This window comes from Bufo gargarizans, chromosome 11, assembly GCF_014858855.1.
Source record: "Bufo gargarizans isolate SCDJY-AF-19 chromosome 11, ASM1485885v1, whole genome shotgun sequence".
Taxonomy (NCBI): domain Eukaryota; kingdom Metazoa; phylum Chordata; class Amphibia; order Anura; family Bufonidae; genus Bufo; species Bufo gargarizans.
In genome coordinates, this window is record NC_058090.1 from 95,439,869 (window position 1) to 95,455,723 (window position 15,855).

At 45.9% G+C, this 15,855-nt stretch overlaps 1 pseudogene; it reads left to right on the top strand.

Moving 5' to 3' along the window:
• Nucleotides 1-14,320: 14,320 nt before the first annotated feature.
• LOC122921437 lies at nt 14,321-15,269 on the top strand (annotated as a pseudogene).
• The last annotated feature ends 586 nt before the right edge of the window (nt 15,270-15,855 follow it).

A 15,855-nucleotide genomic window follows, 5' to 3' on the forward strand; every position in this document is an offset into this window, starting at 1 on the left:
CAGGAGGTCAGGGATCAAGACTGGGTGGAAGATGATGCAGGGGATGATGAGGTCCTAGACCCCACATGGAATGAAGGTCGTGCCACTGACTTTCACAGTTCGGAGGAAGAGGCAGTGGTGAGACCGAGCCAACAGCGTAGCAAAAGAGGGAGCAGTGGGCAAAAGCAGAACACCCGCCGCCAAGAGACTCCGCCTGCTACTGACCGCCGCCATCTGGGACCGAGCACCCCAAAGGCAGCTTCAAGGAGTTCCCTGGCATGGCACTTCTTCAAACAATGTGCTGACGACAAGACCCGAGTGGTTTGCACGCTGTGCCATCAGAGCCTGAAGCAAGGCATTAACGTTCTGAACCTGAGCACAACCTGCATGACCAGGCACCTGCAAGCAAAGCATGAACTGCAGTGGAGTAAACACCTTAAAACCAAGGAAGTCACTCAGGCTCCCCCTGCTACCTCTTCTGCTGCTGCCTCCTCGGCCTCTTCCTCTTCCTCTGCCTCTGGAGGAACGTTGGCACCTGCCGCCCAGCAAACAGGGGATGTACCACCAACACCACCACCACCTCCGTCACCAAGCGTCTCAACCATGTCACACGGCAGCGTTCAGCTCTCCATCTCACAAACATTTGAGAGAAAGCGTAAATTCCCACCTAGCCACCCTCGATCCCTGGCCCTGAATGCCAGCATTTCTAAACTACTGGCCTATGAAATGCTGTCATTTAGGCTGGTGGACACAGACAGCTTCAAACAGCTCATGTCGCTTGCTGTCCCACAGTATGTTGTTCCCAGCCGCCACTACTTCTCCAAGAGAGCCGTGCCTTCCCTGCACAACCAAGTATCCGATAAAATCAAGTGTGCACTGCGCAACGCCATCTGTAGCAAGGTCCACCTAACCACAGATACGTGGACCAGTAAGCACGGCCAGGGACGCTATATCTCCCTAACTGCACACTGGGTAAATGTAGTGGCAGCTGGGCCCCAGGCGGAGAGCTGTTTAGCGCACGTCCTTCCGCCGCCAAGGATCGCAGGGCAACATTCTTTGCCTCCTGTTGCCACCTCCTCCTTCTCGGCTTCCTCCTCCTCTTCTTCCACCTGCTCATCCAGTCAGCCACACACCTTCACCACCAACTTCAGCACAGCCCGGGGTAAACGTCAGCAGGCCATTCTGAAACTCATATGTTTGGGGGACAGGCCCCACACCGCACAGGAGTTGTGGCGGGGTATAGAACAACAGACCGACGAGTGGTTGCTGCCGGTGAGCCTCAAGCCCGGCCTGGTGGTGTGTGATAATGGGCGAAATCTCGTTGCAGCTCTGGGACTAGACAATTTGACGCACATCCCTTGCTTGGCGCATGTGCTGAATTTGGTGGTGCAGAAGTTCATTCACAACTACCCCGACATGTCAGAGCTGCTGCATAAAGTGCGGGCCGTCTGTTCGCGCTTCCGGCGTTCACATCCTGCTGCTGCTCGCCTGTCTGCGCTACAGCGTAACTTCGGCCTTCCCGCTCACTGCCTCATATGCGACGTGCCCACCAGGTGGAACTCCACCTTGCACATGCTGGACAGACTGTGCGAGCAGCAGCAGGCCATAGTGGAGTTTCAGCTGCAGCACGCACGGGTCAGTCGCACTACAGAACAGAACCACTTCACCACCAATGACTGGGCCTCCATGCGAGACCTGTGTGCCCTGTTGCGCTGTTTCGAGTACTCCACCAACATGGCCAGTGGCGATGACGCCGTTATCAGCGTTACAATACCACTTCTATGTCTCCTTGAGAAAACACTTAGGGCGATGATGGAAGAGGAGGTGGCCCAGGAGGAGGAGGAGGAGGAGGAGGAGGAGGAGGAAGAGGGGTCATTTTTAGCACTTTCAGGCCAGTCTCTTCGAAGTGACTCAGAGGGAGGTTTTTGGCAACAGCAGAGGCCAGGTACAAATGTGGCCAGACAGGGCCCACTACTGGAGGACGAGGATGAGGAGGAGGTGGAGGAGGATGAGGATGAAGCATGGTCACAGCGGGGTGGCACCCAACGCAGCTCGGGTCCATCACTGGTGCGTGGCTGGGGGGAAAGGCAGGACGATGACGATACGCCTCCCACAGAGGACAGCTTGTCCTTACCCCTGGGCAGCCTGGCACACATGAGCGACTACATGCTGCAGTGCCTGCGCAACGACAGCAGAGTTGCCCACATTTTAACCTGTGCGGACTACTGGGTTGCCACCCTGCTGGATCCACGCTACAAAGACAATGTGCCCACCTTACTTCCTGCACTGGAGCGTGATAGGAAGATGCGCGAGTACAAGCGCACGTTGGTAGACGCGCTACTGAGAGCATTCCCAAATGTCACAGGGGAACAAGTGGAAGCCCAAGGCCAAGGCAGAGGAGGAGCAAGAGGTCGCCAAGGCAGCTGTGTCACGGCCAGCTCCTCTGAGGGCAGGGTTAGCATGGCAGAGATGTGGAAAACTTTTGTCAACACGCCACAGCTAACTGCACCACCACCTGATACGCAACGTGTTAGCAGGAGGCAACATTTCACTAACATGGTGGAACAGTACGTGTGCACACCCCTCCACGTACTGACTGATGGTTCGGCCCCATTCAACTTCTGGGTCTCTAAATTGTCCACGTGGCCAGAGCTAGCCTTTTATGCCTTGGAGGTGCTGGCCTGTCCGGCGCCAGCGTTTTGTCTGAACGTGTATTCAGCACGGCAGGGGGCGTCATTACAGACAAACGCAGCCGCCTGTCTACAGCCAATGTGGACAAGCTGACGTTCATAAAAATGAACCAGGCATGGATCCCACAGGACCTGTCCATCCCTTGTGCAGATTAGACATTAACTACCTCCCCTTAACCATATATTATTGGACTCCAGGGCACTTCCTCATTCAATCCTATTTTTATTTTCATTTTACCATTATATTGCGAGGCTACCCAAAGTTGAATGAACCTCTCCTCTGTCTGGGTGCCGGGGCCTAAATATATGCCAATGGACTGTTCCAATGTTGGGTGACGTGAAGCCTGATTCTCTGCTATGACATGCAGACTAATTCTCTGCTGACATGAAGACAGATTCTCTGTTACGGGACCTCTCTCCTCTGCCTGGGTGCTGGGCCTAAATATCTGACAATGGACTGTTGCATTGGTGGCTGACGTGAAGCCTGATTCTCTGCTATGACATGCAGACTAATTCTCTGCTGACATGAAGCCAGATTGTCTGTTACGGGACCTCTCTCCTCTGCCTGGGTGCTGGGCCTAAATTTATGACAATGGACTGTTGCAGTGGTGGCTGACGTGAAGCCTGATTCTCTGCTATGACATGCAGACTGATTCTCTGCTGACATAAAGCCAGATCCTCTGTTACGGGACCTCTCTCCTCTGCCTGGGTGCTGGGCCTAAATTTATGAAAATGGACTGTTGCAGTGGTGGGTGACGTGAAGCCTGATTCTCTGCTATGACATGAAGACTGATTCTCTGCTGACATGAAGCCAGATCCTCTGTTACAGGACCTCTCTCCTCTGCCTGGGTGCTGGGCCTAAATTTATGAAAATGGACTGTTGCAGTGGTGGGTGACGTGAAGCCTGATTCTCTGCTATGACATGAAGACTGATTCTCTGCTGACATGAAGCCAGATTGTCTGTTACGGGACCTCTCTCCTCTGCCTGGGTGCTGGGCCTAAATTTATGAAAATGGACTCTTACAGTGGTGGCTGACGTGAAGCCTGATTTTCTGCTATGACATGCAGACTGATTCTCTGCTGACATGAAGCCAGATCCTCTGTTACGGGACCTCTCTCCTCTGCCTGTGTGCTGGGCCTAAATATATGCCAATGGACTGTTGCAGTGGTGGCTGATGTGAAGCCTCATTCTCTGCTATGACATGCAGACTAATTCTCTGCTGACATGAAGCCAGATTGTCTGTTACGGGACCTCTCTCCTCTGCCTGGGTGCTGGGCCTAAATATCTGACAATGGACTGTTGCATTGGTGGCTGACGTGAAGCCTGATTCTCTGCTATGACATGCAGACTAATTCTCTGCTGACATGAAGCCAGATTGTCTGTTACAGGACCTCTCTCCTCTGCCTGGGTGCTGGGCCTAAATTTATGAAAATGGACTGTTGCAGTGGTGGGTAACGTGAAGCCTTATTCTCTGCTATGACATGAAGACTGATTCTCTGCTGACATGAAGCCAGATTGTCTGTTACGGGACCTCTCTCCTCTGCCTGGGTGCTGGGCCTAAATATCTGACAATGGACTGTTGCATTGGTGGCTGACGTGAAGCCTGATTCTCTGCTATGACATGCAGACTAATTCTCTGCTGACATGAAGCCAGATTGTCTGTTACGGGACCTCTCTCCTCTGCCTGGGTGCTGGGCCTAAATTGATGAAAATGGACTGTTGCATTGGTGGCTGACGTAATGCCTGATTCTCTGCTATGATATGAAGACTGATTCTCTGCTGACATGAAGCCAGATTGTCTGTTACGGGACCTCTCTCCTCTGCCTGGGTGCTGGGCCTAAATATCTGACAATGGACTGTTGCATTGGTGGCTGACGTGAAGCCTGATTCTCTGCTATGACATGCAGACTAATTCTCTGCTGACATGAAGCCAGATTGTCTGTTACAGGACCTCTCTCCTCTGCCTGGGTGCTGGGCCTAAATTTATGAAAATGGACTGTTGCAGTGGTGGGTAACGTGAAGCCTTATTCTCTGCTATGACATGAAGACTGATTCTCTGCTGACATGAAGCCAGATTGTCTGTTACGGGACCTCTCTCCTCTGCCTGGGTGCTGGGCCTAAATATCTGACAATGGACTGTTGCATTGGTGGCTGACGTGAAGCCTGATTCTCTGCTATGACATGCAGACTAATTCTCTGCTGACATGAAGCCAGATTGTCTGTTACGGGACCTCTCTCCTCTGCCTGGGTGCTGGGCCTAAATTGATGAAAATGGACTGTTGCATTGGTGGCTGACGTAATGCCTGATTCTCTGCTATGATATGAAGACTGATTCTCTGCTGACATGAAGCCAGATTGTCTGTTACGGGACCTCTCTCCTCTGCCTGTGTGCTAGGCCTAAATATATGCCAATGGACTGTTGCAGTGGTGGCTGACGTGAAGCCTGATTCTCTGCTATGACATGAAGACTGATTCTCTGCTGACATGAAGCCAGATCCTCTGTTACGGGACCTCTCTCCTGTGCCTTGGTGCTGGGCCTAAATATCTGACAATGGACTGTTGCATTGGTGGCTGACGTGAAGCCTCATTCTCTGCTATGACATGCAGACTAATTCTCTGCTGACATGAAGCCAGATTGTCTGTTACGGGACCTCTCTCCTCTGCCTGGGTGCTGGGCCTAAATTTATGAAAATGGACTGTTGCAGTGGTGGGTGACGTGAAGCCTGATTCTCTGCTATGACATGCAGACTAATTCTCTGCTGACATGAAGACAGATTCTCTGTTACGGGACCTCTCTCCTCTGCCTGGGTGCCGGGGCCTAAATATCTGAGAATGGACTGTTCCAGTGGTGGGTGACGGGAAGCCAGATTCTCTGCTATGGAACCTCTCTCTTATTGATTTTGGTTAATTTTTATTTATTTAATTTTTATTTTAATTCATTTCCCTCTCCACATTTGTTTGCAGGGGATTTACCTACATGTTGCTGCCTTTTGCAGCCCTCTAGCTCTTTCCTGGGCTGTTTTACAGCCTTTTTAGTGCCGAAAAGTTCGGGTCCCCATTGACTTCAATGGGGTTCGGGTTCGGGACGACGTTCGGATCGGGTTCGGATCCCGAACCCGAACATTTCCGGGAAGTTCGGCCGAACTTCTCGAACCCGAACATCCAGGTGTTCGCTCAACTCTACTTCGTGGCTCTAGGCATGGACCCCTTCATGATAGCTTCTGGTTGTCGTGTGAGACCCTTCCTACTGTACTACACCCCAATCAAGATCCTCTTGGGTACTTCATGGTGTCTTCTGCTTTAGTCCATGTAACACTAGGCTTGGCTTTGACTAACCAAAACTGCCCTGTAAATCCTACCTATGATTCCGAATCTACAATGTAAATCCATTGCCTTATTTCATTATGATACAGAAGAAATTTTAAATTATAACTGAGATCAGCGGAGAATAGATAATGATTGGTCACCAAGGTCTCACAACCTAATGAGAAGCGAGCTGGGAGGGAAGCTTACAATGGGGATTCATGAGTGAGAGGTGTACAATATATAAGAGGGTCACCGCATCATGCCTGGTTTGTAGGAAGCCACCGTGTCACCCCATTCAAGTGGTTTGTAAGTAGAATTTATATAATTTTTACTGTCACTATTATTATTTATTCTAGCAATATATTTGTTTTCTATTATATTTTTTTAGATAATTTTTTGATTTTTTTCTTTTGATTTTTAAACAACACGACCAACATACAAATAACTACTATGTATATTACAGCTGACACTCCGCTTCAGTGCTCAGAATCAGAAATAACTCTGATTCCAAATCCAAACACACACAGCTCTACACCATGCACCTTACACACACACAGCTCCATGCACCTCTACACCATGTATATCACATACACAGCTCTACACCATGTATATCACATACACAGCTCTACACCATGTATATCACATACACAGCTCTACACCACGCACCTTACACACACAGCTCTACACTATGCACCTCGCACACACAGAGCTCCATGCACCTCTACACCATGTATATCACATACACAGCTCTACACCATGCACCTTACACACACAGCTCTACACCATGCACCTTACACACACAGCTCTACACTATGCACCTCACACACACAGAGCTCCATGCACCTCTACACCATGTATATCACATACACAGCTCTACACCATGTATATCACATACACAGCTCTACACCATGCACCTTACACACACAGCTCTACACCACGCACCTTACACACACAGCTCTACACTATGCACCTCGCACACACAGAGCTCCATGCACCTCTACACCATGTATATCACATACACAGCTCTACACCATGCACTGTACACACACAGCTCTACACCATGCACCTTACACACACAGCTCTACACTATGCACCTTACACACACAGCTCTACACTATGCACCTCGCACACACAGAGCTCCATGCACCTCTACACCATGTATATCACATACACAGCTCTACACCATGCACCTTACACACACAGCTCTACACCATGCACCTTACACACACAGCTCTACACCATGCACCTTACACACACAGCTCTACACTATGCACCTCACACACACAGCTCTACATCATGCACCTTACACACACAGCTCTACACTATGCACCTCACACACACAGCTCTACACTATGCACCTTACACACACAGCTCTACACTATGCACCTCGCACACACAGAGCTCCATGCACCTCTACACCATGTATATCACATACACAGCTCTACACCATGCACTGTACACACCCAGCTCTACACCATGCACCTTACACACACAGCTCTACACCATGCACCTCACACACAGCTCTACACCATGCACCTCACACACAGCTCTACACCATGCACCTTACACACACAGCTCTACACCATGCACCTCACACACACAGCTCTACACTATGCACCTCACACACACAGCTCTACATCATGCACCTTACACACACACAGCTCCATGTACCTCACACACACAGCTCTACATCATGCACCTTACATACACAGCTCTACACCAGGCACCTCACACACACAGCTCTACACCACGCACCTTACACACACAGCTCTACACTATGCACCTTACACACACAGCTCTACACTATGCACCTTACACACACAGAGCTCCATGCACCTCTACACCATGTATATCACATACACAGCTCTACACCATGCACCTTACACACACAGCTCTACACTATGCACCTCACACACACAGCTTTACATCATGCATCTTACACACACACAGCTCCATGCACCTCACACACACAGCTCTACATCATGTACATTACATACACAGCTCTACACCATGTACATTACATACACAGCTCTACACCATGCACAGTACAGACCAAAAGTTTGGACACATCTTCTCATTCAAAGAGTTTTCTTTATTTTCATGACTATGAAAATTGTAGATTCACACTGAAGGCATCAGAACTATGAATTAACATATGTGGAATTATATACATAACAAAAAAGTGTGAAACAACTGAAAATATGTCATATTCTAGGTTCTTCAAAGTAGCCACCTTTTGCTTTGATTACTGCTTTGCACACTCTTGGCATTCTCTTGATGAGCTTCCAGAGGTAGTCACCTGAAATGGTCTTCACTTCACAGGTGTGCCCTGTCAGGTTTAATAAGTGGGATTTCTTGCCTTATAAATGGGGTTGGGACCACCAGTTGCGTTGTGGAGAAGTCAGGTGGATACACAGCTGATAGTCCTACTGAATAGACTGTTAGAATTTGTATTATGGCAAGAAAAAAACAGCTAAGTAAAGAAAAACGAGTGGCCATCATTACTTTCAGAAATGAAGGTCAGTCAGTCCGAAAAATTGGGAAAACTTTGAAAGTGTCCCCAAGTGCAGTCACAAAAACCATCAAGCGCTACAAAGAAACTGGCTCACATGCGGACCGCCCCAGGAAAGGAAGACCAAGAGTCACCTCTGCTGCGGAGGATAAGTTCATCCGAGTCACCAGCCTCAGAAATCGCAGGTTATCAGCAGCTCAGATTAGAGACCAGGTCAATGCCACACAGAGTTCTAGCAGCAGACACATCTCTAGAACAACTGTTAAGAGGAGACTGTGTGAATCAGGCCTTCATGGTAGAATATCTGCTAGGAAACCACTGCTAAGGACAGGCAACAAGCAGAAGAGACTTGTTTGGGCTAAAGAACACAAGGAATAGACATGAGACCAGTGGAAATCTGTGCTTTGGTCTGATGAGTCCAAATTTGAGATCTTTGGTTCCAACCATCGTGTCTTTGTGCAACGCAGAAAAGGTGAACGGATGGACTCTACATGCCTGGTTCCCACCGTGAAGCATGGAGGAGGAGGTGTGATGGTGTGGGGGTGCTTTGCTGGTGACACTGTTGGGGATTTATTCAAAATTGAAGGCATACTGAACCAGCATGGCTACCACAGCATCTTGCAGCGGCATGCTATTCCATCCGGTTTGCGTTTAGTTGGACCATCATTTATTTTTCAACAGGACAATGACCCTAAACACACCTCCAGGCTGTGTAAGGGCTATTTGACCATGAAGGAGAGTGATGGGGTGCTGCGCCAGATGACCTGGCCTCCACAGTCACCGGACCTGAACCCAATCGAGGTGGTTTGGGGTGAGCTGGACCGCAGAGAGAAGGCAAAAGGGCCAGCAAGTGCTAAGTATCTCTGGGAACTCCTTCAAGACTGTTGGAAGACCATTTCAGGTGACTACCTCTTGAAGCTCATCAAGAGAATGCCAAGAGTGTGCAAAGCAGTAATCAAAGCAAGAGGTGGCTACTTTGAAGAACCTAGAATATGACATATTTTCAGTTGTTTCACACTTTTTTGTTATGTATATAATTCCACATGTGTTAATTCATAGTTTTGATGCCTTCAGTGTGAATCTACAATTTTCATAGTCATGAAAATAAAGAAAACTCTTTGAATGAGAAGGTGTGTCCAAACTTTTGGTCTGTACTGTACATTACATACACAGCTCTACACCATGCTCCTCACACACACAGAACTCCACGCACCTCACACACACTGCTCTACACCATGCCCCTTACACATACAGAGCTACATGCACCCTACACACACAGCTCTACACCATGCACCTTACACACACAACTCTACATCATGCACCTTACATACACAGGTCTACAGGATGCACCTTACACACACAGCTCTACACCATGCACCTTACACACACAGCTCTACACCATGCACCTTACAAACACAGCTCTACATCATGCACCTTACACACACAGCTCTACACCATGCACCTTACACACACAGCTCTACAGGATGCACCTTACAGACACAGCTCTACATCATGCACCTTACACACACAGCTCTACACCATGCACCTTACACACACAGCTCTACACCATGCACCTTACACACACAGCTCTACATCATGCACCTTACACACACAGCTCTACATCATGCACCTTACACACACAGTTCTACACCATGCACCTTACACACACAGCTCTACACCATGCACCTTACACACATAGCTCTACATCATGCACCTTACACATACAGCTCTACACCATGCACCTTACACACACAGCTCTACACCATGCACCTTACACACATAGCTCTACATCATGCACCTTACACACACAGCTCTACATCATGCACCTTACACATACAGAGCTACATGCACCTTACACACACAGCTCTACACCATGCACCTTACACATACAGAGCTACATGCACCTTACACACACAGCTCTACACCAGGCACCTTACACACAGCTCTACACCATGCACCTTACACACACAGCTCTACACCATGCACACACAGCTCTACATCATGCACCTTACACACACACAGCTCTACATCATGCACCTTACACACACAGCTCTACACCATGCACCTTACACACACAGCTCTACACCAGGCACCTTACACACACAGCTCTACACCATGCACCTTACACACACAGCTCTACATCATGCACCTTACACACACAGCTCTACATCATGCACCTTACACACACAGTTCTACACCATGCACCTTACACACATAGCTCTACACCATGCACCTTACACACACAGCTCTACACCATGCACCTTACACACATAGCTCTACATCATGCACCTTACACATACAGCTCTACACCATGCACCTTACACACACAGCTCTACACCATGCACCTTACACACATAGCTCTACATCATGCACCTTACACATACAGAGCTACATGCACCTTACACACACAGCTCTACACCATGCACCTTACACATACAGAGCTACATGCACCTTACACACACAGCTCTACACCAGGCACCTTACACACAGCTCTACACCATGCACCCTACAGACAGAGCTCTACACCTTACTGGCACAGTATTTAACACCATTATATTCAGGAGTAAAGTGGGAAGCACTAATATACAGTATTTAGAAGCACAGTGTGTAGCACTAATATATACAGAAGCACAGTGTGTAGCATTATTATATTCAAGAGCACATTGTGTAGAACTACTATAGTCAGGTGCAGAGAGTGTAGCACCATTATATTCAGGAGCACTGTGTGCAGCACTATTATATTCAGGGGTACGGTGTGTGGCACTATTATATTCAGTGGCACAGTGTGTAGCACTATTCTATTCAACAGCACAGTGTATAACACTATTATATTCAGGATTACAGTATGTAGCACTATTATATTCAGAAGCAGAGTGTGTAGCACTAATATATTCAAGGGTATAGTATTTAGCATTATTATATTCAGGAGCACTGTGTGTAGCAGTATTTTATTTTGAAGCACTGTATTTAGCACTTTTATATTCAGGAGCACAGTGTGCAGCACTAATATATTCAGGAGCACAGTGTGTAGCACTATTATATTCAGGAGCACAGTGTGCAGCACTAATATATTCAGGAGCACTGTGTGTTGCAGTATTATATTCAGGAGCACAGTGTGCAGCACTAATATATTCAGGAGCACTGTGTGTTGCAGTATTATATTCAGGAGCACAGTGTGCAGCACTAATATATTCAGGAGCACTGTGTGTTGCAGTAATATATTCAGGAGCACAGTGTGCAGCACTAATATATTCAGGAGCACAGTGTGCAGCACTATTATATTCAGGAGCACAGTGTGTTGCACTATTATATTCAGGAGCACAGTGTGCAGCACTATTATATTCAGGAGCACTGTGTGTTGCAGTATTATATTCAGGAGCACTGTGTGTTGCAGTATTATATTCAGGAGCACAGTGTGTTGCAGTATTATATTCAGGAGCACTGTGTGTAGCAGTATTTTATTTTGAAGCACTGTATTTAGCACTTTTATATTCAGGAGCACAGTGTGCAGCACTAATATATTCAGGAGCACTGTGTGTTGCACTATTATATACAGGAGCACTGTGTGTTGCAGTATTATATTCAGGGGTTTAGTGTGTGACACTATAAGAGGGGGCACTTGTGTGATGCTGTTAGAATTAGGAGGCACAGTGAGAGATGCTGCTAGATTCAGGAGCATTGTATTGAGGGAGTATATTATGTAGGACACACAGTTTGTGCAAAACGGACAGGAATAGGACATGCTATATATTTTTTTTTGTGGGGCCTCGGAACGGAGCAACGGATGTGGACAGCACACGGAGTGCTGTCCGCATCTTTTGCGGCCCACTAAAGTGAATGGGTCCGCATCCGAACCGCAAAAACGGCGGCTCGGATGCAGACCATAACTACGGTCGTGTGCAGGAGGCCTTAGTCTTAATATTTTTGGGGCCACTTTTATTGTGTTAGGGCTTACTTGAGGGGCACTATTGTTATGTTGGGTCAGTGGCATTACAAAGATACTTTTACTGTATAAGTGCTCACTTAGGGGGCACTAGGAGGTATAGAGGAGTAAAATAATGGGACATCTGGAGCAACATCAAAAACTTTGTGTACATTGCGGGCAATAGGTGGGAAGGGTGCTGGAAAAGCAAGGAACCGGAAATGCCCGGGCAGCTTACTCTGCAGAGATTAGTCATTGTCAGAAAAAGCCCTAATAGCAGTTAGAAATCTTTGGAAAAGTAAAAGGAAAGTAAAAGACTCTAAACAGGGAAGATATTACCTGGGGGTCAGTAGCTGTAACTGTATTCACTTACATGATCTGCATATCTCATCTGTAGATGCCACCATGTTCATTACATCTCCACAAATGTCAAGTGTTAGCTTCTATAAGAATGTATACGAACTATAAGGGTGGGTTCTCATCAGCGTTATGGATTCCGTTTTTGTTTTCTGTTATAATATGTCGGACTTTGTTTTCTGTCTTGCATAACGGGAACCAGGCAGATCCGTTATGATTCCGATAGACTTCTATTATGATGGATCACAACGGAAAGCTTCTTAAAGGCTTCTGTTTTTGCTTCCATCTTATGGATTCTGTTATTTTCCGTTATAACTAGGGATGAGCGAATTGACTTTGGATAAAACATCTGAAGTCGATTTGCATTAAACTTTGTTCTAATACTGTACGGAGAAGGAGCTCCATACAGTATTAGAATGTATTGGCTCCAATGAGCCAGAAATTATTGCTTCGCGAAGTCTCGCGAAAATTTGCGTAATAACTTCATAAATTAATTTTTACTGTAAAAAACATTTCCCGAACTTGGGTTCGGTTCCAAGTGGTACCTTGGAACCGAACCCGAGTTCGGGAAATGTTTTTGTACAGTACAAATTAATTTATTAAGTTATTGAGCGAAGTCTCGTGAAGCAATAACTTCCTCTCATCGGAGCCAATACATTTTAATACTATACGGAGCTTCTGCTCCACACAGTATTAGAACGAAGTTTTATGCGAATCGACTTCGGATGTTTCATCCGAAGTCGATTCGCTCATCCCTAGTTATAACCATGTTATAACTGAAAACAAAAACAGAATCCATAACTCTGATGTGAACCCACCCTATGAAGTGACTTCATTGTCTACTTTTGTATATTCTTATTCCAATTATTTGAATAATAAGGATGGAAGCCCTCAAAGGGTTGACAATCTCAAACATACAGAAACATATAGGTCTGAGGGCCACAAATTCTTACATATTTGCTATATCCCTACTGTTGGACTGAAGAACATTTCTAATGGATCAATGCAGAATTAATGTCTTTAATGAGAACAGCTTTACTCAAGAGCACCACAGCAGAAGGCACTGAAAACAACAATAGCTTCACAGGGTCAAAAACATCACCTAAAGGATCTGTACATTTTTGTAATCACATTAGCTCACTATCTTCTGTCCTCTGAGCCATAATCAAGGTAATGGGTTTAATTCTAGATAGCACATCAAGTCATTTAACACCAGAAGATCCCCAATTATTGGTTGGTAGTAGTGTTGAGCGAACTTGTGTTTTAAGTTCGGTGTCTAAAGTTCGGGATCAGCTTATCGAAGAATCGCGTTATGGATTCCGCTACCACGGACCATAACTTGGTCCGGGGTAGCGGAATCCATAAAGCGATTCTTCGATAACCTGATCCCGAACTTTAGACGCCGAACTTAAAACACAAGTTCGCTCAACACTAGTTGGTAGTATTTGACTCTTCATTAGAAGACCAGCTCCTATAATTGTGTAAGAAGTTGGAAACTATATTTTTCTGTTAATTATTTTTTTTATATTATATATCAGGACCTATTGAATGTTATGGAACAGTTAAATCAAACTACTTCACTTAGGTTCATCCTACTTGGGTTGTCTACTGACCCTTTCCTACAAGTTGTCTTCTTCTTCATATTTTTGATAATGTATATTATCACCATATCAGGAAACCTTCTGTTTATCATCATTGTGAGAATCAATCCAAGTCTTCACAGCCCCATGTTCTTTTTCCTGACTAACCTCTCTATGATTGACATCATCTTCTCCTCCTCCATTGTTCCTGTCCTCCTAATGAACACCTTGGCCAAAGACAAAAGTATTTCTTTATTGGGTTGTATGACACAGATGTTCTTCTCCATTGCTATGGGTGCTACAGAAAGTTTAATACTTGCCTTCATGGCCTATGATAGGTTTGCTGCTATTTGTAGACCCTTGCATTATAACGCCATAATGAACAAGAAATTGTGTTTTTTCTTAGCTGCAGTATCATGGAATGTCGGATTTATGTACTCTACTGTGCAGGTGATCCTCACATTTCAACTCCCATTCTGCAATAGTTTCAACACCAACCACTATTTTTGTGAGGTACCTGCTTTCATACGAATGTCTTGTGGAGATACCTTTCCTAATGAGTTGTCTGTATACATCGCAGGAACAATTCTTTCTATTGGTTGCTTCTATCTTATCCTATTTTCATATATCCATATTATCTCTGAGGTTCTGAAGATTATTTCATCGGAAGGGAGGCAGAAGTCCTTCTCCACATGCGCCTCTCACCTCACTGTTGTCACCCTCTTCTTTGGGACTGTTATGTTCATGTATCTGCGGCCACACTCAAAAAAAAACACTAATTACTCTGATAACCCCGACAAGATAGTGCCCTATTCTTTATACAACCGTAACCCCAATGTTGAACCCTTTCATATATAGCATAAGGAACAAGGATGTGACAAACACTCTTTTCAATCAATTGAACAGGAAGCAACGTTACTAAAATTAATGCAATATACAGGTGAAACTCGAAAAATTTGAATATCGTGCAAAGTTCATTTATTTTACTAATGCAACTTAAAAGGTGAAACTAACATATGAGACTCATTACAGGCAAAGTGAGATATTTCAATCCTTTATTTGTTATAATTTAGATGATTGTGGCTTACAGCTTATGAAACCCCAAAGTCACAATTTTGAGGTCCCCTTTGCTCAGGGGGTATGGATTAATTAGCTGACTAGAGTGTGACACTTCGAGCCTAGAATATTGAACCTTTTCTCAAAATTCTAATTTTAAGTTGCATTACAGAAATAAATGGAATTTTGCACAATATTAAATATTTTCGGGTTTCACCTGTTAAACATTTTCTGACATGCTACTATGCCAATTGCTCGAAGGATAGATAGCACCACCACTTTAAAGAGCCATCAATATCACTCAACAAGTTCCTTTATTCTAGGCCATTAGAAATATCCATGGCACCCCATGACAAAACTTGCGTATTGGATTAAGCAGATTTTTAAAGGTTACAGGACATGATGTTGATTCTCGTCTTCTCATGCATTTTCCCACCTCATTTTGGTAAACA